The following is a 25,114-nucleotide window of genomic DNA, read 5'->3' on the forward strand; positions in this document are numbered from 1 at the left end:
CCACAGAGTCCTGAGTCACTGCTTTCTACAGAAACACAGGAGGAAATACAAATTCCCTCCTCCACTCTTAAAAAGCCTATCGTTCAATGGGAGAATCATCACAATCCTCAGGCTGCTGGTTCAGACAGTTAAAAAAATCCAGATATGGGTACATTGATACCACTGATTACTCAGAAGTAGGAAGCAGTACATAATCTACCAAATAAGTTCTGAAAGATGCATAATTAGTACAATTAACAGTCTCTCATTCCTTTCAATATGAGACCATCACAAGGGAATAACAAAATTTAACAACCACTGTGATATTTATATCACAGTATGCATCGTGAAGCAGTCTCCTGTAAGGAAACAGATAATAGTTCACAGATACATTTGGTTGTTTTATCAAAGCCTGTGCAGCATTTATACATTGGAAAGAAATTTAAACCCATTGATCTGTCAGGGTTAATGACAAGAGAACCAAATTTGAGAAATTGGTTTGATTCTCAAGTCCGTATTTTAATAAAGCTAACTGCTTTCCCAGGCTGTGATCTCATCAGCTCTCACAAGCTCAGTGGCAGGAGCTTTGTCAATGTGTTCAAGACCATGATCATGCTGGCAAGAACCTTGTAGTGATGGAGGAAATCTTCCCCACCCTGCAAGCCAGGATTTGAGCCCAGCAGCCTCAGTGACATTTACCTGGTATAGTCCATGAAAAAGAGATGTGAAAACAATGTCCTAAAAATCTGTGTCTAAAAGAATTTAGTAGGATTTTATCTGTACAAACTTAGTAGGTTTTATCTGTACAAGGTTTTGTCTGTACAAGTGATGTTTGATTTTAACAAACAAACAAACAAACAAAAAACTTCTAAAATTGAGCATCTACCAATGGATCCAACCTTCAAATGCACAACTTCTCCCGTAATTTTTTTGACTTCAGTGGAGTTCCTGGGTGAAATCAACATATTCCTTAATATTTAACTGGAAGCAGATTCCCCTTCTATCGTCTTTATGTTGTTCTATAGAAATATGTCTTTGATGCTGCAGAGCAAGCACCAGCTGGAGAAATTCTGCTCCTATGACTTTCTCTCCCTACTCTGACCAAGACAGTATGAAATGCTAATCACCCTTCAAACCTCACAGCATGAAGATCGACTCCTGAGAGTCTATTAATGAAGGCCCAGCTGCAGTAAGCTGGGCTCATGGTTTGGACAGATGGTACAAGAATGCCCAAATAATGAACTGGGAAGGGCAGTTGTCCAAGAAAGTACTTGAAGAAACTTTACATACACATATGACTATGTGTAATTTATCAGCCAACACATGAATCTTCAGTCACAAGCACCAAGCTTGAGGAAGATATAAGCCACTTAGATCAGTTTACCCCTGGGCAGAAAAAGCACATAAGGAAGAGGATATCATCAGTAGCAGAGTGACACATGCTGAGAGTACAATAGGTCTCCACAGTCACCTACACCCCCACCAAGTCTGATTCACTCGTCACTTGTATGACACTGTCACCCTCACCTGTAAGAGACTAACACTGACATATGCAACCAGTGAAAACAGCCTGTGCTGGCAAAGACCATTGGCAACACCGTCAGTGATAAGATCCAAACGCATTACCCTCGTGTAACAGAAATTTCAAGGGAGATAAATAAATAAGTAAATAAACTATGTTATGGCTGCCATGAATAAGAGTCGACCAGACCAGAACGACTCCTTGTTCCTGGAGCCCAGGTGAATGACCTGGCATTTGGCAACATTAAAAAACATTTCATTGAAATGGGCACTGTGCACTGCACCATCCTATCGCGCTGTGCAACCACTGTCCCCATCTTTATTGGCTACTACATCAGTTTGTGTGTCATCCTCAGATTTTATCTGCAGCAATTTTATATGTATTTCCAGATCACTGGTAGAGAAATTGAAATAACACCAGACACAGACTATTTTATATAAACCTCTCTCCCATCAGTCAGCGTGCTCTGCCTCTTTTGACTCAAGTCAAAATGTTGTGTTGGGCTATGTTGAACACATTGCAGCAGCATATTATCTCTCTGCAGTCACAGTTGACAACTAAATTTGTAAACACAAAAATGAAAGCCATTCTGTTTAGCAGGCCCTACCTTCTTATGTTACCTGGTGTTAATTATATTTCTAGCTAGCAACTGAGTGTCATTTTCCTGTGCATTATTTTGACAGGTATTGACATCAGGTTGCTTAGCATATAATTATCTTAAACACTCCTCAGACTCGTCTGAAGTACTGGCAAAACCTAAGACCTTTGCAGTCCTCTGTAATACTGCCAGCACTCCCAGGTTCATTAAAACCCAGCGTTTCCTCAGCCAATTCTCTTAAGACTCTTAGGTATATGTTATCCTAACAGATTATGTTTAACGAACTCTTTGGTTACCTCTTCTAGGAAGTAATCATCCTTATCCAGGCCCATATGCTGTAGCTTTTAAAATACAGAGTGGAAATCATGACACAATGCTTTTGACTCCTTGGCTTCATTACAGTATCTTTAATTATTTCTGCCTGATAATGCCAGAGCTCCTGCTTTTCCTGAGCCTACAGAAAGTCCTTTACCTCCTTTTGTTGCCTTTACCTCCTCTTGCATTTATGTGCTGTGTTTAGCTGTCGATGTCTCCAGCAATCTCTTTTCATGGGTGTCATGGACAAGGAACAAAAAGTGTATCCTGGAGGAGGATCAACAAGGTGTCCCAACAGCTGCCTACAGATTTGGAGGTTTTCTGTAATTCACCTAAAAGTTAATAGGGCCAAGAGCCCTGTCTGCAATTAGGGGAAAATTGCATGAGGACTAAAATTTGCTCCCATCCTAAGAGTCTCCAGATTGTTGTATAAGGCTTCTCACTTTCCTGACCTTTTTGTGGAAGGAAAGGTAAGAGCTGGCACAGAGCCCATAACAAAGACAGGAGCAGAAGTCACCACTCTAAACTACTAATTTTGAGTCTTTTCCCTACTCCATTTTTTTTGCCAAATTACCTGCCCCATCTTGTCTATGCTGCCACACGCACAAGTGAACTAAAAGCCTTGCACTCAGAATAAATATCTACTATGAGGAGAAGCTTGTTATAGTAATAACACATTCTCTGCACACACACCGCATTCTAATAACTATGGTCGTGCAGAGAAATCCTCTTAAACCAAAGAAATACCACAACGAATAATGAGAATGTTCAACAAAACTCTCTGAAGCAAACAGGGAAATAGAAAGATTGTTTGACCTTTTAATACTGTAAATACATCTACAGTGCCCAAGGAATAGCTGCATCCCACAGCCTCCTGAACAAATACCTGATCCCCCTAATAACACCGCTCTCCTGCATGTCTCTGTAACAGCCACATGGTTCCTCTTAGCAGCAGGACAAGATAGTTGGGATTAGATGAAGAAGCATTTCTCAGGTTTTGGTTTTGTTTTGTTTTATTCTTTGTTTAGGTTTTGCTCTGTTTTGTTTTGCTCTGTTTTCTGCTGCAGGAACTCTCTCCATTGAGTAGGCTAGGTCATCAGATGGAGCATCCACTTCTTTTCTGAGTCTACCTTGTTCCCTAGCTGCCTGCAGAGGCTGAGCTGCTTCACAGCTAAACTTGTGGTTAGTGCTTGGCTAGAAAACAAGTCGATAGAGTTAGGCACTAGCAGGACACCAGGCATCCACACATGCAGCCAATGTCTGCATTGCTAGTCACAGAACCAGCTGCAATGAAACATGAGTCCCATCAGACAAACCACCCTCTGCTGGGAGAAGCAGAATTAATGGCCTGATATTAAAGGTCTCACAAGCCTGAAGATGCCTGACAGAAGCCCTGAGGGTCAGAGGGGAATTTTGATGAGTGCCTGGGGCAATGACATCCAGCACCTCCTCAGTCTCCCTTGGCTGACAGCGGAGGCAGCCACCATCAGTTTTGGAGTTTACTCCATGCAGAAACAGTTAAGGAAAAAGGTTCCTCTTTATCTGGGACAAGGGTGAGCTTATCTATACACACCCAAATCATTTTCTGTGAGCATCTACATGGCAGTGGTAGATACAAAGCATAAACTCGTCTTCTCCATGCACGGGGCAAAGGTCATCAAGATAATTCTACTGCAGCTAATTCTCAGGCTGGAAGCAGAATAGCTGTGAAGCTTCCTTGCCCTACAGAAAGGCTAATTTGCTGGGCACTGAAAGATCTATCGGATCTCCAGGAGCTGAGCTGTTATCTGCGCAGAGCCACGCTGTGCCATGAAGACTCACCAGCTTGTTAAGAGGTGTCACCGCACAGCCCTGGGTCAGATTTCCAAACAGGTCTGTGAAACTCTAGTCCCAGGTATGAGTACTGATCTGTTTGGAAAATCAAGCCCTAAGCTCCTGAAATCTGCCCTTTCTCATGTTCTTTCAATTACTACTGAACTCATTTAAAAGCCTGGTAGTGCTGAGGGATGGCGTGATCAGCACTGTAATAGAAACAGGTTTTTGGAGTCTGCAAAGCTACCTCTGGTCAGAATATATTAGCCATTCTTCTTTGAAAATAACATTAAGGACAGGAAAAAAATAGTGTTTAGCATGATGCTCACAGAAAGCAAAACTGCCTCACTAATCTCTCAGAATTTGCTGGCCATGTTAAAGGAAAGCCATGACTTGTTCAGACTGATAAAATGCTTTTGAGCAAATGTGACACAAAGAGAAACTATAGGAATTAAGACATCTTTGGGAAAGGGGTAAAATATATTTTGGATGAAACTCTAGAGAAGAGGAAAACAGCTAAGCGATTTATCGGATGGCCTAATTTTCACCTTGGCAAACATTGTATGCCTGAAGGCTCCACCCAGGATCCCACACTGCTCAATTTGCATGTGTTTATGAATGGTCTAAAAAGGGATTGAACTGAAATAACAAAAATGGCACCAGACACATTTTTTTTTAGATGGGTCAATACCAGGGACAATTATGATGACATTCAGGAAGACCTTAGACAAACAGATGACTGGCCGATGTAATGAAACAGCAGTGCTGAAAACACCAAAGATAACAGCAGGGCAACATCTCCCCTGCACACCTCACCTCCCTGGATCACAGCATGGGTCTCTGCTGGCTCATGAAGGTGGGTGCTCCTCTGCCTTCCCTCACCCACCACACATACACACATGGGTCCCTTGGGTCCCTCTTGGCCTCTGTCCTAGCCAAGAGCACAAAGAAGGAGAGTGGAGAAGGATGGAGGCTGCATCAGGAAAGAGAAAGGCTGCAATGTTATAAGGAGAAGGAGAAAAAAGGACATAGAGCAGGGAGTAGGAATGTTAGACAGGTGGGGCTACAGAGAGGATGTTGCACTGCAGGTGGTACAAGGATGCAATGTGGGTAATTCAATGAAATACTCCAGGAAACCACCAGAGATATATTCATGTACACTCAATATGTGCACAAATAATAGCAGAGAGCCAATATGAATTAGAAATAAAAGACTAGAAAGTGTTTGAGCTGTTCTACATATGCACTACAGACCCAGCTGAAATGCCACACAAAACAGCATCACTTCATAGGCTCTAAAAAGTTCCTCAGAAATACTGCACAAGTTAAGTAGGGTTATGACAAGAGAAAAAATATCAAAAAATCCCATTATAGCAAAGTATTAAGAAGGCATTCTAGGAAAAGTGCAGCAGATGAGACTAATGGCTAGGGTTGGGGTTTAAAAGAAAAACAATAAAAGAGTTACAGATAGAGTAGGGCTCAAAAAAAAAAATGCCAAAGGAACAGGGAGGCTGCAAATGTGTTCTCCACTGAGAGCCTTTACACTTCGGAGGTGCCTGAGGGTCTGGGGTAAGGCTATGCTGACAAACAGGGCAAGGGCAAGGGTAAGGGTGAATGTTGGGAGAGAGACAAGAACTACTGCTCTAGATGGACTAGGGCAGAAAGAGGGCTACCAAGGGACAGGCAGCAAAAAAATAAAAGCTCTCCTCTGAGAGCTTGCTCATCCTAGCCATGACTGGAAAAGCTGGAACAAAAGCCAGCCAAAGTCTGTAACTAGGATTAAGATATGGATTAAGTTAGGGTTGGGAGCAGTGCAAAGACTCCCTCTATTTTTGAGATACCAAACTGGTGCTTAGGCAGCCGAAAAAATTCATCCCCTGAGACCTTTTTTCACAGTAATGTGATGAAGGAATGTATCATCTTTAGAGTATACTGAGTTTATTCCTACTCCTTACTTCGTAATGGCTGTAGAAGGGACATAGAGTGAAGAAAAATCACAGGGAAATAACCACAGATAAAACCTATGTATTCATTGCCGTACTAGACCAAGGACACAGAACGATTCAAAATGAAAATATATTTGTCTATGGACAACATTAGTTTCCAGAGTCATGGGAGTTAATGATAACAACAATTTTCAGAGAGTATTAAATGCCGTACTTCAAGGCTTAATCCAACCTCGAACTATTTAGGGATCAGGATGAGATCTAATGGGGCTTGAGAACAAGGTTGAAAGGATTGATTATCCTGCATCTGCCTGCTGTGAGGTTCTTACATCTTCCTCTGAAGCAGGTAGTGCTGGCCAGGGTCAGAAGCAGGATGCAGAACTGGAAGGCACCCTGGATTAGCTTGTTTGTACTCCCTCTGCTCTGCCTTGGCTGCTAGCTATGCAAAGGTTTTATGTCTGTAATCCACAGCTCTCCTTGAGGAACACAGAGGGCCTCTGAAATGCTAAACAATCCAGGGAAAGAAGCTTACCTGAAGCCATGAGTAAACCCAGCAGTCAAACCTCTGGCAGAGATTTTGGCTTCTTCCTCTTCTAAATGGCTCAAGGTTTGGATGTCTTTGTTTTCAGCCCTGTATCTGAAAGATAAAGGAATTAACAGGATTTCTTTAATCTTCGTGTTCTCCCAGATAAGTGTATTAGAGGAATTTTGTAGCCTATGAAAATATTTATTTTGAATTAAAATTAAAGCTGCACCACACTGTGTTTTATTATATCTCAGTGTAGGACACGGCTGAGTCATGCAGTCTCCCATACCCTGACTGCAGCAACATCATTTCCTTTGCCCAGACCTGGATAAAGGAAAAAAAAAGATGCTCTCTTTCCAGCAAAACCCAGTGTATATCTGTTGTGACATGGTATAAACGAGGTCCAAAAATTCTCCTGAAATCTGTATTTTATTTTCAAAATTTCATAGGGAAATTGATTTCGGCTTTCAAACAGCAAAGAACTAGATATGTAACCTAGGGCACTCTAGAGTCGGTGTGCCCTGTTATTGACAGAGGAGACCAATAATTGTATTTCTGTGTAAACTTCTTTTAGTGAATATAAAAATATCTTAACTGGCTTTACCTGAGTTCTCTCCAGACCCATTTTACTCTGATTTAACTGGAGGGAAGTTTGCTGTTACCTTCTACCTAAAAGAAAGTAGAAAAATGCTAGTTTTGAAGTCAATGACCATGCACACATGCTTCCTCACTGCAGGCAGAGCTGGTGCTGGTGTCTACAAATTTCACAGAATCACAGAACAGCCCAGTTTGGAAGTGACCTCAAAAGCTCATCAAGTCCAAACTGTCATGAGAAAAGGGAGCATAGATGAGATCACCTAGCACCTTTCCTTCCCTCCTTCAAAAGAAATATAGATCTTAGAAAAGATCAAGCCCAAAACATGCTCTAAACTTCAGAGGCAAAGACTCGTGAACAAAGAGAAGTTATTTCTCAGGAACAGGGGTTCTGGACAGAAGGATATGGGGAAGGTGGGAAACGTGGTAGGTCTCTTTCCCATCTCAGCAGGTATGAGCTTCTCTGTTTCCTTCTCGTGATCATATGAAGCCCTCTCTGAACATAGCCACCCACCAAACAGAGTAACTCCAGCACCAGCCAAACCATATACCTACAGCCATGCAACCCTGTCAGAGCCTTCAGCAAACCTCCTTCACTCTTAGCCCAGGCTGGCCTGGGAAATGCAGTTTCATTAAGCCTTTCTCACAAAGACTGCATTCAAACACACCATCCTGATGTTCGCTTGAGTCCTGCTGCAGAGTATTTCTATGCCTCAGTTTCTCCTGCCACTTTTTTTTTTTTTCTTTCCCTTCTGCTTTCAGTAAGCAGAAGGATTCAAGCACTTATCTCTGGCCATTTTTTTATTATTATTTCAAAGCTGGATTACTGCATTAACTCCCTCTCCCCATTTTTCTACCACTTATCTCAATGCTCTCTGACTGTGAGGATGTAACACAGCAACAAAGGAACAGGAAAAGACAAGGGATTAAAGTATAAATGAATCTAAATTCTTAATAGCTGGAAGGAACAAAAGTGTGACCTACATTAATCAGAGGCAAAATAATGACAATAGGCTTCAGCTGGTTGTGTACCTTATATATACATGTATATTTAAGAGGCCAGGTAGCAAGAAAAGATGCTCAGAAAGATTTCATTCAAATGTGAATTCAGCCATAATTTGGAATTTTTCTATGCCTTGGAAACAATCTGACAGCATATGAGAAAAAAAAATATCAAAAATACCATCACCTTTATGAGGACCAGCACACCAGACAAGAGACAGCCAAGAGTTGCAGATTGAGCCCTCTTGTGTGTAAATTACTGAGATTTCTGTTTAATTTCACCATGAAGATCTTTGCTGCCATTTCTTGCAACTTCCCCCACATGTCTTTCAAACTGCAGCTTAAAGCTCCAGGCCCTGGAGTCAAGAGATGATATGAGAGTCTCTGTTTCTATTACAAACTAAATTGAAGCCTGGCCCTTGTGATAGTGAAGAGAATGTTGAATGGAGGAAAGGTTCAGAAATCAAAAGAAAAAATACTCTTCCATATTTCTTGACTTCTGATTCTTAAGGCAAACCCATAGAGATGGGATATCAACTTGTTTTCTGAGTTGCTGGAGTGAGCAGTGCAGTAAGCACAAGGCTGCTGTTAGCATGCAGATCCCTCAAGGATGTTGGCTGCATCCTTTTATTTCTCACTCCAGCTGCTTCTGGGAGAAAAGACAGAAAATGCAAATAGCCAGTGCAAAGAGCTGGGTATGTGCCATCCGTTCCCTTCTGCAAAGTCTGGGAAGACTTGCCTTGCTGAAACTTCTTGGCCAACCCCAAATGGTCTATTTGGGGTCTCCAAGCCTGAAGCAGTGAACAGCTGGGGATGATGCATTAATAGCTTCAGTTTATATCTTATCTGCTCCCCTCCTTGGAAACATTACAGCTCGAGACGTTGACTGTACTCTTGCCCCAGCAGCCTCTTGAGCTCTGAACTGGATTGGTTTTCCTTTAACAAATCAGCCTCCTAGCCCCCGTTTTAACATTAATTGATTGGAGATGCTTTTAACTGTTCCTTCTGGGTGTATTAATTTTTTACAGATTGAATTTGGTTTGATGAGGCAGGAAACATGAAACTATTCCTGGCATCTCCTGCATACTCAGAATAGCCACTGTAATGCATTCAGAGAAGCACACAGCAGCAGGGTGGTAACAGAGCAGGGTGGGGAGGGGGGCTACGTAGTCACCTATCCATTTCCAAAAGACATCAGTAAGTGATTGCTTACCCGTGTCATCTTTTATATTAAACATTTTTTCCCGGCAATGCAGGTATTTCGATCAGGCTGGGGCTCCTGACATTAACAGATATTAAATACACTCAGGAGAAATATGATCAAATGTTTGAAGTGTCTAGTAAATGTGCTGTTAGCCGCCCTCCCAGGGAGGCTTAGAGCAAGCTATTGTGTTTTGCTGAGCGAGAGAAAGGCTGGAATATTAGACAAGGAATCCAAAGGCAATTTTATCAGCAGTGTTATGCAGCTCTGGAACACATTGCTAAAGGATTGGAAGCTTTTCTATTACAGCCATCAAATTACTTGCTATTCTTAAACATTGAAATGCCATTTTGCATTTTAAACCCTTCTAGCTGGCACCTGTAATGTATTGCCATGCTCAGCAACAAAACCTCCTTATTCTGACACTGTGGCAAAGCTCTGGGCAGGGCTGGACTTTGACACCCTGTTAGACCAGGCAAAGGCTTTATCCTCCTTGCTCACCCATACAAGAGTGGAAGATACACTTGGCCAAGCTCCCCTCTCTTGTAACTCTTCTCAACTCAGCACGTTTAACCCATGGATGAGGTTGACCGATTCCATTCTTATCCACATGTCCTGGATCATCAAACAGGCTTTTTCCATCTCAGAGAGCTTTCATTTCTTCCTCCAACAAGATTTTCTATATTTTTACCTCCAGAGATGTCATACCACCAAACTCCATCATCACAGCTCAACTGTTCTTCTCCTGGAGCAGAGCAAATATTAGATGGGAAGAAGACAAAGGGCAGGGAAGGAAGGGGGTTGGTCACTCTGGTTATGTGAAAGAGCAGAAGGAAAAAGCACTGGGAGAAGATCCTCCCTGAAAGTATCGTGTTATACTGTGGCTATTTCTCTTCCATTTTTCAGATTTCGGTTTCATGAGAAGGAGCCTGAGGCTGTTCTTTCCTCTTGACAAATCGGGTGTACTGTGTCTGAGCCTGTGAGACCTTTGTTAGGCTGGGCAATGTAAACACTCCCTCGCAGAGGTTTTCTTATTCTTCGAAGAGCCTCTTGATCCCACAGGACTCTTCCGCAGGGTCACAAAAAAGAAAACAAATAGAAAATAAAAGGCCACTTTCTTTGGTAAAAAGCCAGGTTCCCCTGGCCTTTTGGTCATAGTTTACCAAAGAGATGCCATTGATCACTAATAAATAAGTTACACAGATTAGTGACATATAGAGTTTTCTATCCTGGAAAGCATCCTCATTCTTTAAAACTCTTCAGTATACAGGAATCAGTTCATCTAAATACAGCCACATTCGGACTAGATAGAGCATCTCAAAACACTCCTCTCCAGCCCCAGCCAAATGGGTTTTCAGTTCAATTCAGCTAAATTAAAGAATCAACTTTTTATTTATTTATTTTTATTTTTTTAGATAAAGAAATCGAACGACATGTTTCTAGAATACATCCACACCTTAACATAGGTTATCGGTGCTACACCAGTGCTGCATAGCCAAGCACCCTTGCACATGAATTGACTTCAGACTACGACACACGAACGTTACCTGTCCTTCCAGCAGGCAATGTTAGTGTCCTGCTGGGAAGGACTTGGACTATTTCATCTGCCCAGCTTGTTATGTGATGTTGCCACAAGGCAGATGAGATACACAAGGAGAGCCGGACCATGCACATCATGCTGGGGTCCCCAGGTCTGCTCACCCTTTAGCACACATGCCATGTTGCCTTTCTCCCTTGACCCTACAACCCTGAGATGAACAGGACATCTTACTTCAGAAGTACCCCAAGGTAGCAATTCAACAGGCTAGGCAGTCAATACATTTAGCTTCAGTCAAGGCTTTGAGGCCAGTCGTTAATCAGCTGTGATGGTCAAAAAGTAATTGGTAAATGCACTGCAGAAGATTTTAACCCACCGTTGAAGCACTGAGTACCAACTGCTGCTGGCTTCGGTGAACTGGTGGTGTCATTCAGCAAAGCAAGCCCTAGGCCCTCCTGTTTGTTCGAATACTGTGGTTGTTTTAAATTCAAACCTGCTGTCTTTTTCCTCCCTTCTTTTTCTATTGCTAAAAATGGTTTTATGACAGATCTTGATGGATATGAATTGTCTGCCATATGCTGTTTCCTTTCCTGACTGTTATCTCCATATGTCAAATGTACTTGCATCTGATGATCTCCATACAAACGATAACAAAACAAACAGACAAGGAGAGGCCAGACTGCAGGGGAAACAGAATCCCAATCAGGGAACTGAAATACCAGCAGACAGGCTTTCTACTGGAGACTGTACAGTTTACAAGCTGTCACTCAAAAACTGTGACGAGTTTCTCCTTCCAGGCATTCTTGCACATTAGTTGCTCTCTGACTGCCGAGAAAGGATGTGTACGAGGGGGAATTCCCCAGGGACCCACCATCCCAGTTAGGATACAGACAGTCTAGCAAGAGACCTTGCAAGTAAAGGTTGTTTTGCCTACAGCATAATCATTGCCAAGCTTATATCCTGTTTTTATTTTTTTCCTGCTAAATTGGGTAAATTATGAGAATCACCCCCAGTGACTTCAGCCTACAAGAGATTTGATCTCATAAGTCCCTTAGACACTTAGGAAAATTGGATCTCTTCTCTGTCACGGTGCTTGCCTTTCTTTTCATTTTCTCCTCACCACTTTCACATTATTCTCAGTCTCTTTGAGGTTCCTCTCATAATCCAAGAGGTCCAACATTAAGGATCATTTAGAAAGCAGAGGATGATAAATATCTGATAATCCAAGACAGTGTAAGGGGGGGGTGGTACCATGTTGTCCTTAACTACTTTTTCCCTGTTGGCCACAGGCTAGGCTGTTCCCAGGGAGGCTGGTGACAGTGAGGACGGGTAAAGCCATTCTCTACGAAGTTTTCATCTTTGTGGTGAGCTCCCCACAATGTTTGTGCAGTATGCAGGCCGGGGACCTTCACAGAGACAGCATCCACACCAGAGGGGGCTTTTTCTTAGGTAGCACAGATCCAAAGTCACACTGTGCAGCCCCCTGTGACAGCATCACTGCAAGGAATCATCTTTCAGAGAAGTAAGACTGCAGCCCTGTCCCCTTGCTCCTGTTTTGCTTTCTGCACTAGAGCAAAATGCAGTGCCTTTCATCACAGCTGAGTCCACTAGGAGTGAAGTTCTTCCTTCCTGGCCAAGGCAAATCTGTGCAGTTCCTGAGAACAAACTCACCAGCAAAGTAAGTATTAAAAACTCACATTCTAAATATGATAGTTCCTGACTTCCTGAATTTCTACTTCTCTGAATTCTTCCTTCTTCCACCCCATGGCCAAGAAAAAAAGCACTTTTCTTCCCCTCACAGTTATTGCCCAGGTAAACTGCTCAAGGAATGAAGAGAAGTGTTGGAAGTGAGATCCTTGCAAGGTTAAAGAAGACACCTTTCACTTTAACAGATGATGGTCTCTATCTGCTTAGTATCCCTCTCATGTGTCAGTAACAGATACAGGCAGAATTGATTATCTTTACTTCAGACCTACTAATTAAAGCCCTCTTCTGATGTAATGGTACTACTAAAATTTCCACTTGGGTCATCTGTGCTTTTCTGTGGAACCTATATTTTTTTCAGGACAGAGAAGCTAACATTTAAGGATATATCTATTTATCTATCTATCTATATATATATATATATTAAGGGGAGGGGTGGCAAGGGGGGTGGGGGGACCAGGGAGCGAAGAAATTTAAAGAGCTGATGAGTCAAAACAATCAACACAGACAAGAAGTTTTAAGATTTAGAGTAATACAGATTGGAGGGATTTGAGTCTATTTAATCCAATAACAATCTCAAAGTCAGCTTCAGAAGTAGATTATGTTGCTCGGGGCCTCATCCAGAAGAGCTTTAAAACTTCCAGGGATGGAGATCCCACAGCTTCTCTGGACGCTTGTTTCAGTGCTTGACCACTCAACTTGCAGACTGATATAGCAGCTTAATAAAGGCTTTTATGGTTAGTATCTGTCTTGAGCTGTCCTTTCAAGGAGAAACATGGAAAGCACACCTGGCTGTGGTCAGTATTTGCCTGGGGCTCAGCATCTACTCAAAAACAACAACAACAACAACAACAACAACAAAAACTCTAGGGTATACAAAGGAGCTGGTGTTGTTGTTTCAAGTCTTTGTTATACTACAGAATGTGTCCAGGATGCCCGCTCATGGGGAAGCATTAGTCAGCCTGTACAGCCATTTGGTGAACAGTGCTGAGAGAAAAAGATCTGTAACACAATTCACCTTGGAAGGTTCATTGCTGTTAGTCTGACACTTCCCAGAGCATCCCTTACCAGGGGACTAGCCACAATGCACTTCAAAACCAAGAGGATTTGGGGATTCACCCATGTCCCTGATGCTTCCAATGTTTCTATTAGGCTTATAGTCACACACACTCACTTTGCTGCAAAAGGCATCTGAAGCAGATTTCCTAGCATCCCCCCTCCCCTTTATCTTTTCAGAATCTTAGTGAGCGGTCCAGGCCTGCAGTACAACCAAGAGGGCAGTCAGCTTCCATACAGAGGCAGAAATGAGCAAAAATGAGCAGACCAGGTCAGAGAAAATAGACCAGGCTATGCAAGCTTCAGTGCCAAAGCTGACGTTCAAAATATGGTCCAAGCACTAAACCTCAGCTGGGGGAGATCTCAGCAGCTCGTTGAACCTATCCCATGGAAGGAAAGGAGAGGGCACAGGCTGCAGCAGACCTTTAAATGCATGGGGGAAAGAGATTTTTCTAAGCAGCTTCAATACATGTGTATTTGTCAATGCAGTAATGCCCGAGATAACAAAGAGCTTGCTGCTACTCTAAAAATTTTAATAAATACTAACATTTTAGTGGTTGTCTTAGGCCAGTACTGTAGCAGATCAGTTGGGTTACTACCATTCTACATAAGCATTGTTACTAAATGTGTTCTTAGAATATTTTTTAAAGGAACATGGTTCATTCTTCTGGGCTAACTGAAACAACGACTTGACACAGGCAGAGCGATTAGACAGTACACCACCCTTGCACACACTGGATATTTTCTTTATCTGAGTAATTCTAGCATCAATCAAGCCTAAGATTCCAGATTTTAGCAGTAAAACTCAAGCTTTTTAGAATTCAAGTCTTCTAGGTCACTTGCTCATTAGCCACAAAAGTGCTCTGCTCAGAAATGCAGTATAAATAAATAAAAGATAATGTAAGTAATTCAATTTCAATTCAAGAAATGTGAACCTGAAGAAAATTTTTCTTTTTGAAGTCTTTCAGCTTTCCAGGACTCTGGTCTTCTAACTGCACTTTAACAACTGGTGTTAAAGAAACAAGTAGTTTAGCAAGAGACACTGGAATATGAGAAGGACTGAGGACAAAGAAGAGATCAGTTTGGGGGGATGATGACCATCTCAGCATTAGATCTGAAAGAAAGCAGCAATTTCAGACCCTCCTTCACCACAGCTCCAGGTATCAGAAGCCTGTCTGTAAGGATTTACGTAGTAAATAACTCCTAGTTTTGTCTCTTGTACATCTCTGGCCATTAAGTACCAGTATCATTGCCCTTGGGGAGCACTTAATGTCTCCATCTATTTTAATTTCATATCATTTCTCACTGGTTCTTTAGAAATGCAATTGCATGGTTTTCTTTGTTTCAGTCAATATCACCTAGACAGCTTGAAGTCAGTACACAAACTCCTTAAAGATAATAATGGCCTGAGATAAAAAGAAAATATTTCATTGCTTCATACGGTTGAATAGGAAGGAATTGAAAGGACCTCTACCAACATCAGACAAGCTCACCATTTAATGCTATATTTTAAGAGTCTGATTATATTTTGTTGTCAAACTCTTGTAGTTCAACTCCATACAGAATTTCCTGACAGACAGAGCACTTCAAAGCTGCTAGTGCAATTGTTTCTGTTTAGATGATGCTCTTTAATCAACATAAGAACTAGCATTACAAACAGCATATACATGTATGTAGAACTCATAGAAACCTTACCAAATCAGAGCTCGTGAACCTCCACAATCTCTGAAAGAAAGCAGGCCTGTTTCTGACTGGAAAATAATAGAAACCATAAAGCTTCCCTAATTAGTGCATTCAGTTTTGGTGCCATCTAAAGACTGAAGCACGTAAGTCTCCTTGTTTAAAGTTAACTCTACAGGACACGGAGGAATCACAGCAGTGCACAATGCAGAACCAGAAAACGTGAGAGAAAAGCAACTTGATCAGCAAAATGACCATGTCACTAATGATTGTGACTAATGACAAGATGTTGCAAGACCTAAATCATCCAGAGTGAGTGACCCAATGAGTGTGTGTGTGTGTGTATGTATGTGCACACATGTATGAGTGCATGGGGCTAGAATAAAAAGGGTGGACTGCTAAGTGTCAGTGGAGTTGAGCAAATTATTTAATGTACGTAAGCTTTTGAATGTAGCTTATCTTTTACTCTATTTACTATTTATGATGTGTTTGCTCACTGATTTGAGATTTTCCAGAAATTAATTCAACATTTGAAATTGTATCCGGAAACCTTTAAAAAATTCAAGTGATCTGTAGTTCATTCACAAGTTGTTTGTTGCAAAAATTATGTAGCTGAAATTGTGTGGTTATATTTAGATTTCTAGATAACTTAATATTCATGTCTATCCCTAATTCCTGCCTCCCATTGATTGCTAGAATGGGTTTTCAAAGCCAAGTTCTATTATTAATTCAAAATTTGTGCTCTCTAAAAAATTCACACACCAGGTAAATTTGCCAGTAAAATATATCCAAGGAAGTTCTTCCTTTTTACCAAATTTCTGTCTGCACGTGCACTACTGGGAACCATCTCTTCCAGCGTCCCATGGGAGAACATGGGAGGAACAACGACAACCAAGTCCTATACTGAGAAGGAGTTCTCAACATCACAGAAAAGGACAAGGGAAATCAAAATGAAGGGTACATTTGTGAGGAGAGCAGACATTTGAGCTTACACTGAGTGGCTTCTCTTAAAATTGGAGACATTTCAGATAGATGTTTTGGATACCCTGAAGAGACATTCTAAGCAAAGACAATCCCAGCAAACTGATTTGAAACTACAAATGTTGAAGACAAGTTGATTAAAGGAATCCCTTAACTGGTTGATTTTGCTCTGGTAGTAATGACTGGAGTCATAGTAATGACTATCTTGAGTCTAAGTGCTACATTTCTCTTGTACAAGAGGAGGATGATTAGATCCCATCCCCCTAATGCAATAAATCTCTAAATGACATGATATTTGGGATAATTACATCAATAGGGATACTTCAGCAAGTGGCCACAACTCTGCTGATGCCATATTTTGTTAAGTGACACCTAAGGAGGACAAAATAACTGCCTGCACATATTTGAAGTTCATTTATAGCACAGTTGAAAAGGGACAGTGTGAGAGGTACCTAAATATAGCAATATATCTGTTTTGTGCTAAGATAAATAAGTCATTGAATCCAGTTGTGACCCAGCGAGGACTCATGCATGCCATATGTTCCAGCTACATTATGGGTGAGCTCCCTGACTCAGCTGCTTAGATGGGCTGTAAAACTAAAGTATTGAAATCCTACAGAGGGTATGTAATGCTAGGTATCAGGAAACAAAGAGCTTGTAATAATGAGATCTGCCAAGCCAAGGGACAGAATCATAGAAGAAGAGAGAGGAACCACATTTTCTGAGACACAGGCATCAAGTTTGATAGCTGCTCTGCACAGAGGTGACTGGAGGGATGCTGAGTCAGTCTTTTCCATGTATAGCTATGATTTTATTTCCAGCAGCCAATGTGAGTGAAAAAGAAACTTGTTTTCCTCAGAATGAAGAACTATACCTTTTCAAATTCCATTTCTGGCACAACATTAGTGAATGCTAGTGAATGGACGGACAAATTCCCCACTCCTGTCAGTGACCCTTCATCAGACGATATTTCCAATGTTGGGCACCTCTTTTTGGTACATATTACTCCCTTGTCAACAATAAACCTACATCCATTGCTGCTGCTGTTGCTGGATAGGTTTGGACATCAGTCTGGACTCCCAACATGAGAGCAAACCCATGGAGGCATGACTGACAATAGGCAACATTTTAAATTAATTGAGATTTCCCTCCTCATTTGGAAACAACTCAGCAAAAACATAAACCTTGTCATATCTGAAGGACGGCTTAATACTACACTTCTAAATGAGACATGACTGAGTCTTAATCCCACTGAGTGAAACTTGACTAGTTCCTATTAATAGTTTATTATTATCTCTGATACTTTTCCCCACTCCAAATCCTTTGTGCATGATTTACATGGGATTTTTAAGTGGTAAAGCAAAACCCATTTGGAGAGACATTTTCCCATTTTAATAACATTTTCACACACATCAGCTAAGTCAGTCACTGTTGCAAATTCAGCCTCCCTTTTCTGCAGTGATCAAAATTAAATGCCAGCTGATCCCCAGGGAGGCTACAGACTGAGCCAAGAACAGCAAGCTCCTCTGGTAGATACCAATGCTCTTGGTGAATCCCCTCATTACTTATTCGTGTATTTAGTGGTAATTCAACACCATATTTTTACACAAATCACAGGATCCCAGCAATCTGAGCTCAGACAGTTTCTCCATACCCTGAGATCTGTCCTTAAGCCTCCTCACTTCAGCCTCACCATTTCTTAGTGCATAGTTAGATCCTTTCTCCACACTGGTTTGAGCGAACAAGCGGCCCCAGAGTTTGCACATGAACTTACAGTTAAAATGTGTGCTCTTTCAGGTCAGGAACCTAAAAATAAAATGTCAAATTCAGGCTTTGCTGTTGCGTGGACAAGCTCAACAAGACGGGGCAGGATATAACTACCTTGCCAGAATTTATTTATTCTCACTGATAGAAGAGGTGAGGGCAGAAGTCTCCCTTTATTTTGCCTTGCCACAAAACAGGCCTCTGCCTGTCTCTGCTGGGAGGAGCTGAAAGGAGAACAACAGACAACCTGCAATACAGGTGAGGTCTTTCTTCCTAAAGGCTGTGATCCCATAGAACACTTTCCTAAAGATAATGACCTTTCATAAAGATAATGATCCATCTTCCTAAAGATAATGACCCACAACACCAAGCAATTCAGGACCCTCTGTTACCGGGATCTCCAAACCCAGCCAGGCAGACCGTATGCACACATCCTTCTGAGGACACCAGAGGGAGATAACACTGCTATCAGAAGGAGGAAATACACCCTTCCTAGGAGTTCTTCCACAACAACTACCTCCACTGGTCCCCTTGAGAATATCTTGCTTCTTAATAACCTGAGCCCCAGCCCCTTCTGTGCTACAATACAGAGCTCTTGCTTGGAAAGTAATTCTTAAGGGAGGGCACACCGCTGTCAGCACTGCCATCACCCAGAACACTTTGCAGGACTATAAACCAGTTGGGAAAAAAAATAATATGGGACTACTGTGTAACAAAAACCTTTCATTCCCTATTAGGTATGAAAATGATGGGTTGTAGAGGGTATTTTAATTGTAACTGCATTGTTTGCCAACCATTCTGTGCTCAGATATAGGTGATCACAGGACACCTGAAAACTACTGAGGAAATAAACTGGCAATGTTACAATTCCCATATGGGCCCAGCTTTGAAAAATTAAATTGTATTTGTAGGTTGCAAGTGAGCAAGACCATGGGTAGTTCTGTTTTATACTTAGCTTTCTGAACGTATGCCAGTTTGGTGGGGTAAGGATTACGATCAGTTTCAGTGATCCTGTTTTCAGACAAGAGGCAGAAGAACTAAGGAAATGTGCTGCCCCATTTCAGCATTTGCTAGTAACATTCTCTGATTGGGACTGTTGTAGCATCTGAGCTAGTCTTGCTTTGCACCTTGCACAGGCATTCATGCCTGAACAAAGAACATACAAAATGCTACTCTCTGGATTTGGCAGCATGTTATAAGCATTTGGCACAAGCATACATTTCAGTGTAAAGTGCAAGGCAACAAAGAACCCAATCCCATTCACTTCAAAAATAAAAATAAATAAATAAATAAAAAGAGTATTTTGTACTTACCTAATGACAAAATTTGCCAGGTCTGAAGAGTCTTTTCTTTTTCTTTTTTTTTTTTTTTATGTTCCTATCAGCCCATCAGCCCTGCTTTTAAAACAGGAAGAATGGCAGCTGAGGGCAACTAATAGCCTACAGGGTCAATCTCAGCATTAGGATTTGAATGAAGTGATGAAAGAGGTCTAAAGGGAATGAAATCCCTGGACACAGAACTATGATCCTTTTGGGAATCGTTCCCATGGGGCCACTTAGCAACAGGCCACCATCCAAACACAACACCCCTGAGAGCAGACTAAAAACTTTCTTCTTTGTATTTTGCCCTCTCTGCTGAAAATACTGTTTCAGGCTCATTCCCTGGGGAGTCAGTGCCTCATCAGGAAGAAATAAAGCTGGCCAGTCTGAGAGTGATTGTGTCTCATGCTCTGCAAAGGCACACATTTCTCTTATCCCCAGGAAGAAAATTGCCTCATTTCATATTCAGAATCAAATGTACTGAAATTATAAGCGGTGGAATAATTACGTTCAACACGACACACTAGATCTGACCTTAATAAGACAGCCCGGTAGCCTTAACTGTTATGAGACTGGCTGCTTCCATTTGAAGACCTGGGGATCATTTCTGCATTTTCCCTCCAGCAAAAATAAGTTATGTGTTTCTTGCACATGTCCATGGGCTCTGTGTGACCCTGGAGGCTGCAGCAATAATTCGTTTCATTCTGATGCATCTGAGTGTTGACTTGGCCAGTGCCACTGACATAGAAACAAAGAGAGTAAACATTTACTTAGAGAGAGGAATAGACCCAGCTGTGGAGTTATTTTTAACCTTTAATTGTTTGATATTGAATTTTAGCAAATCTAGAGGAAACTGTGGTTCCTCTGACAGAATGAAGTTGCCCTGAGTGTTGATGGCGCCGATGCAGCAAGGACATACCTCTTTGATAAAGGTATTTGGTATCAAAATCTGTCACAAACCAAAATCTGTCAGCAGCCCTCAATTCTGACCTTCAGGTCACATTGGTATTCATGTGACACCCTCACACATCTCTGCCGATGCTTCTCAGTCATGACCTACACCCCCTACTATTAGAGCACCAAGCACCCAATGCGATCCAGAAAACACATTTTTCTGATGGGATAACTATATCACAAAACCATTACACAAGTTGGAATTGTTTGCCTTTGCTCAGAAACCTCCCTGCACTTAGATGATAGAAGGTCACAGGATGGGAGGAAAGGGGAAATGTCTCTGTCCAGGACATTTCCTTGGCAGCCTGCAGACATGGCTTTTTATCCCTCTTTTCCTTTGGGATCAGTCAATCAAAAGCACATAAGAGATGAAAATCAACATCCCATCTTTCTGCTGAGTAACAGCAGCAGCCGGAGAGAAAACTGTGGATATAATTGAGAGCTAACAACTATGTGCAACTTCTATTCCCCGGAGAAGGTACAAACATGAAAGTTTGATGGAGAGTCTGTCCCCTCCCCTGGCAGAAGACTTATTAAGGTTTCTGCATCTAAATATCCAATATCAGGTTATTACACTGATTTGTTGCAGGACTTGTGCAACCATTATTTATACCAGTTCAGCTTTCTATATAATCTAGGATTTCAACACATTCAAGGCAACAGCACAAACCTTAAACCCCCTGCACTGTTATTCCTCAACTATTAAAGAAGCACTCTAGTACTTCCTTCACAGGGATGCTGGAAGGAAAGCACTACAAATGCTTGGGAGGCGTCCAGAAGCTGTGGATGTAGATGTTGTACACCATAAGGACATACAAAAAGAACTGACTTGCGTCTTTATCAGGAAATTGCATGTGAAGGGTTAGACCCGGAGACTTGGAGAAAGATATCCATATTATTTTCCCAAGACTGCCCTTGATCTTCTAGGTGACCCTGGGAAAAACACTTTTCTTTCCAGGACATCCATTTCCCCAGCCATACTATGGGAACAGTAATACTGACCTTACAACTCAAGACATCAGAAAAACTGAATTCACTCATGTAGATTGCTTCACAATTTCCATCACAGATTGTGGCTGAGAATTAGTAATCTTGTCCTGGTACAGCCCCAGTGCAGCTGTTTCTGAGCCTCTCAAACTCCAGTGCTAAAGAAAGGAAAGCAAAAGTCCTTGTTGCCTTAACCACCCTTGTGCAAAACCTGCCCGCACACCTTGGATGACATGGCTCATTGTAGCCCATGTTGCATGGGGCCCCATCCTTGTGCAATGAGCTCTGAAAACCAAACCATAAGCAGAAACAAAGACTAAGAGAAACCCCATTGTACTTTTGTCCCCCAGAACTCCTCTGCTTACCCTGTGCCTGTGAGCTGCCTTGGAGGATGGGGCAGGACAGAAAACACCTCGTGGCAGTTTGTCACTCAGCGCCGCAGGTCAGGGACTCACATTCCCTTCTCCGTGGTGTAATCCTTTGTCCCTGAGGAAGGTCCATAACCTGAAGTAAGAGAGGGCCTCCTACACAGCAGGAACTCTTCAGTGCCCTGCTGCTTCCCAACAGCAGGCTTTTGCTCCTTGTGTTATTTAGCATGGCTTCAGCGTTTATGGTCTGTAGCCCTCTATACACCCTGCTCTTTGCAGTGCCACCATGGAAATGTCTATATAAATGTGAATTTCAATAGCCATTATACTTCCAGCAGCAGCAATCTGTGTTCGGTACCTCAGAGCCTGTTAATCTGTAGTAGTCATAAGGCTACTTATCTCCTGCTCTTTTCAAATACCTCAGCAGTGGATACAAAAGGGAAATGGCATGAGCAATTCTCCTCTGGAGTCTGAAAGGGTGTGTGTTTTTTTTCCTTTCTTTTTTTTTTTTCTCTGCGCTCTACTGTTGCTACATTACCAAATGTCACATTCAAAACTGATGGCAAAGTTTGGAGAGAGATAAGAGATGACAATCTTCTAAGTTTCTACTCGTGTAAGACTCCTGGCCTAAGAGAGCAGCTAGCTGCAGGGTGAGGTCGCAAAGGCCCAGTGCTTAGCTATCTGCTAGCGAATTAAAGCACCATGGTAAGAAAGCTTTGAAAGATTCAGTTCAGATCACCTTTGGGCTCATTTTTAGCTCTACTGTCTATTTGCTGGTGAATCTTCAGCTCCAGCCTACAGGCGCCGAGCTACAAAAGAAAGGTAGGAAAGGTGTGCTGGTACACCATGGACATAGGCATTGTCATAAGACAAAGAGAGGCACGGTTCCAGAGAGACTTCTAGTGAAGATAACAAGAGCTAAAAATGTGAAAGAAACTATGAAATAAAATTATCATCTCAATTGGATTTGGGCTGCTGCTTCTAGAGCTCTCTGGTGAAAAATCTTTGGTGCCAATTCACTTAGCCTCTACCACTGCTGAGATCCAAAGCTGAAGCCATTTCAGCAGCCAAAATCTGGAAAACAGCTTTCCCTGAGAGTCAGCCATCATTCCTTTTTGCACCCCCAGGTGGAAGGCCACGGAGAATAGAGCACATTACCCAGCCCCAGAACTCACCACATGGCCAAGGCCTTTTGGTCCACAACACAGCCACAAAAAGAGAAATAGAGGCACAAAGCCCATGATTAACCTGCTAGGTAAATTGGATGCACTGTGTTTAATGAGGGACAGAAGAGCATTTACCTGGAGGATGAAGTGTCCCAGGTGAGAGAAGAGCTCTGTCAGGTACTAGCACTATTTAAACTGTGGCATCAGCTTTGCAAAAACAAAGAGTCCAGACGTTTCTGGGAAGGGAAGGAAAAGGAGAAAAAGTAGAGCTGAGTCCTGCAAATGAAGAATAATTATGCCAACTAAGGCAGGACAGACTAATCCAGATGTGAGGAAAAGAAGAGGTTGCTGCAGGCAAAGAGCCCCAAAAGTTGGGGATGCCTGGTTCTTCTGAGGAGATGGTAACAAAACAACTTTATTTTCTATGTATAGTAATGAAGATACTTATCAATTCTTTCAGGTCAGTTTTAGTAAGTTGGTAGACAAGAGCCCTCACCCAAGAGACAGAATGCCAGGAATTAAATCTTTAATACTTATTGTCCATCACCCAATCTTTGCTCTGCTGGCTCATTTATCACAAGGTATTAGTGAAATCAGCTGGCTCACAGACCACAGTGGAAAAAGGTTCAGGAGCACATGCCAGAAAGACCAACACAGAGAGGGAGGGATCTTTGCAACTTTCTGCTTGGACTTGCAGGAATACTTCAGCACTGGCAGATCACCCTCAAACTCTTTATCTTCTTCCACCTTGGAAATAAATCCTTAGGTCTTTCCCCACCTGCATGTTTGCCTTTTTTTTCCTAATTGTCATGAAGGTAAATGGATCCCATCACTACCAGCTGAGGAGATTAACTGCCTGTACAGCTGGGACTGGAAATCTCCAGGACCTAATTGCTTGGAATTTGCTGAAACAGAGGAAAAGAAAGGGCCAAGGACAGCCAGTTTATAGTGCAACAGCAGGCAGCTTCCTACACTGCCTGATGTAAACAAGACATTGCTCAAATACTCCTTTTTTTTGTGCTATCTCTCATACCTTTATACATCCCTGAAAAGCATCCTCATTCTGCAGGTTTTGCTGGAAGGTGTAATCTTAGAAATAAATCCTAGATTAGCAAAATGGGAAGCTTTTCAAGTGCTGACTGCCAGAGGCTGGGGAGATGAACCAGGCAAGGCATAGATGCTCTGTTCTTACATTCATATTGGAGCATCCGCCACTGCTACTGTTAGAAAGGCTGCTGGGCTGAATAGGCTTTTGATGCAATGCATTGCAGCTGTTTCTCTTTATGGAAGGGGTCAATAAGTAAATTTATGTGTTAAAAGTTAATAGCTTGAAATTTCATTCAGATTTCCCTTGCCAAGACAGCTAATGATAAATTTGTCTTTTAAGCAGGAGAACAAGCTTGTAAACCTCTCCTAATTAGAGGAATAGAAAGGCACACTGTTGCTTTCACTTAATCCAGTCTGCAAATCTAAACAGAAATTCTGCCTTTCATGAGCAGGGATCCATGTAGACCAAAATATTCATAGAGCTTCACTGATCTTTTATTTATTTATTTATTTTTGTTAAAACTGTCTTTCACTGCTGTCACCTGTGCAACTCTACCAGTGGCAGCAACAGGGCTAGAAAAGACAGAGCAGCAGAGCTGCCTATGCCCTATTACCACATCATTTTGGCCCCCACAAATCAATTTGAGGTGATATTACAGTGCAAATGTCAGCAGCCAGGGCTGTACTGTTGGAAAGCTTTAGGGAGAAAGCATGGGGAAGCAGTCATGGTTTCTGCAGAGTCGAACTGGCATTTTACACCAGGGATAATGAACAATGGGACAGCACAGGATCTTCTCTCTTCCTGCTGCCCCAGGTGAAAGAATATTCAGTAAAGGACAAGGCTGGGCTCCTTGGAATGTACCTCTAATTCCTATTGAATTTTTGCAGGCACAGCCATATATAACAATAATCAAGACAAGACAAAATAAAAGCCAAAAGCAAGGCCCGGCAACCTAAGATAAACTGTGCTCTTCTTGGTATTGATCACCTCAACTCGGCACTTTCATTCCTAGTCAAATGTGAACAAAACTCCAAGAGTTCTGAGAAAACAGGACA

At 42.0% G+C, this 25,114-nt stretch overlaps 2 long non-coding RNA genes across 3 annotated transcripts in view; both read right to left on the reverse strand.

The window, feature by feature from the left end:
* Window positions 1-25,114, reverse strand: part of LOC119716345 (uncharacterized) — a 36,252-nt gene that overhangs the window by 10,058 nt on the left and 1,080 nt on the right. The window contains exons 1-2 of one of the 2 annotated variants that reach the window (XR_011808167.1): window positions 7,303-7,367; window positions 6,705-6,809 (exon numbers count right to left, since the gene is read on the reverse strand). This is a non-coding gene — a long non-coding RNA (uncharacterized lncRNA). Of the gene's footprint in view, window positions 1-6,704; window positions 6,810-7,302; window positions 7,368-25,114 lie in introns of those variants that run through there. The other variant, XR_005264226.2, reaches the window with a different exon arrangement.
* On the reverse strand, window positions 9,628-23,497 carry LOC110354468 (uncharacterized). The gene is made up of 4 exons (XR_002406498.4): window positions 23,147-23,497; window positions 21,843-21,963; window positions 21,493-21,635; window positions 9,628-12,687 (listed from the first exon to the last, which is right to left on the reverse strand). It is a non-coding gene; the product is annotated as an uncharacterized lncRNA (long non-coding RNA).

This window comes from Anas platyrhynchos, chromosome 3 (assembly GCF_047663525.1).
Source record: "Anas platyrhynchos isolate ZD024472 breed Pekin duck chromosome 3, IASCAAS_PekinDuck_T2T, whole genome shotgun sequence".
Taxonomy (NCBI): domain Eukaryota; kingdom Metazoa; phylum Chordata; class Aves; order Anseriformes; family Anatidae; genus Anas; species Anas platyrhynchos.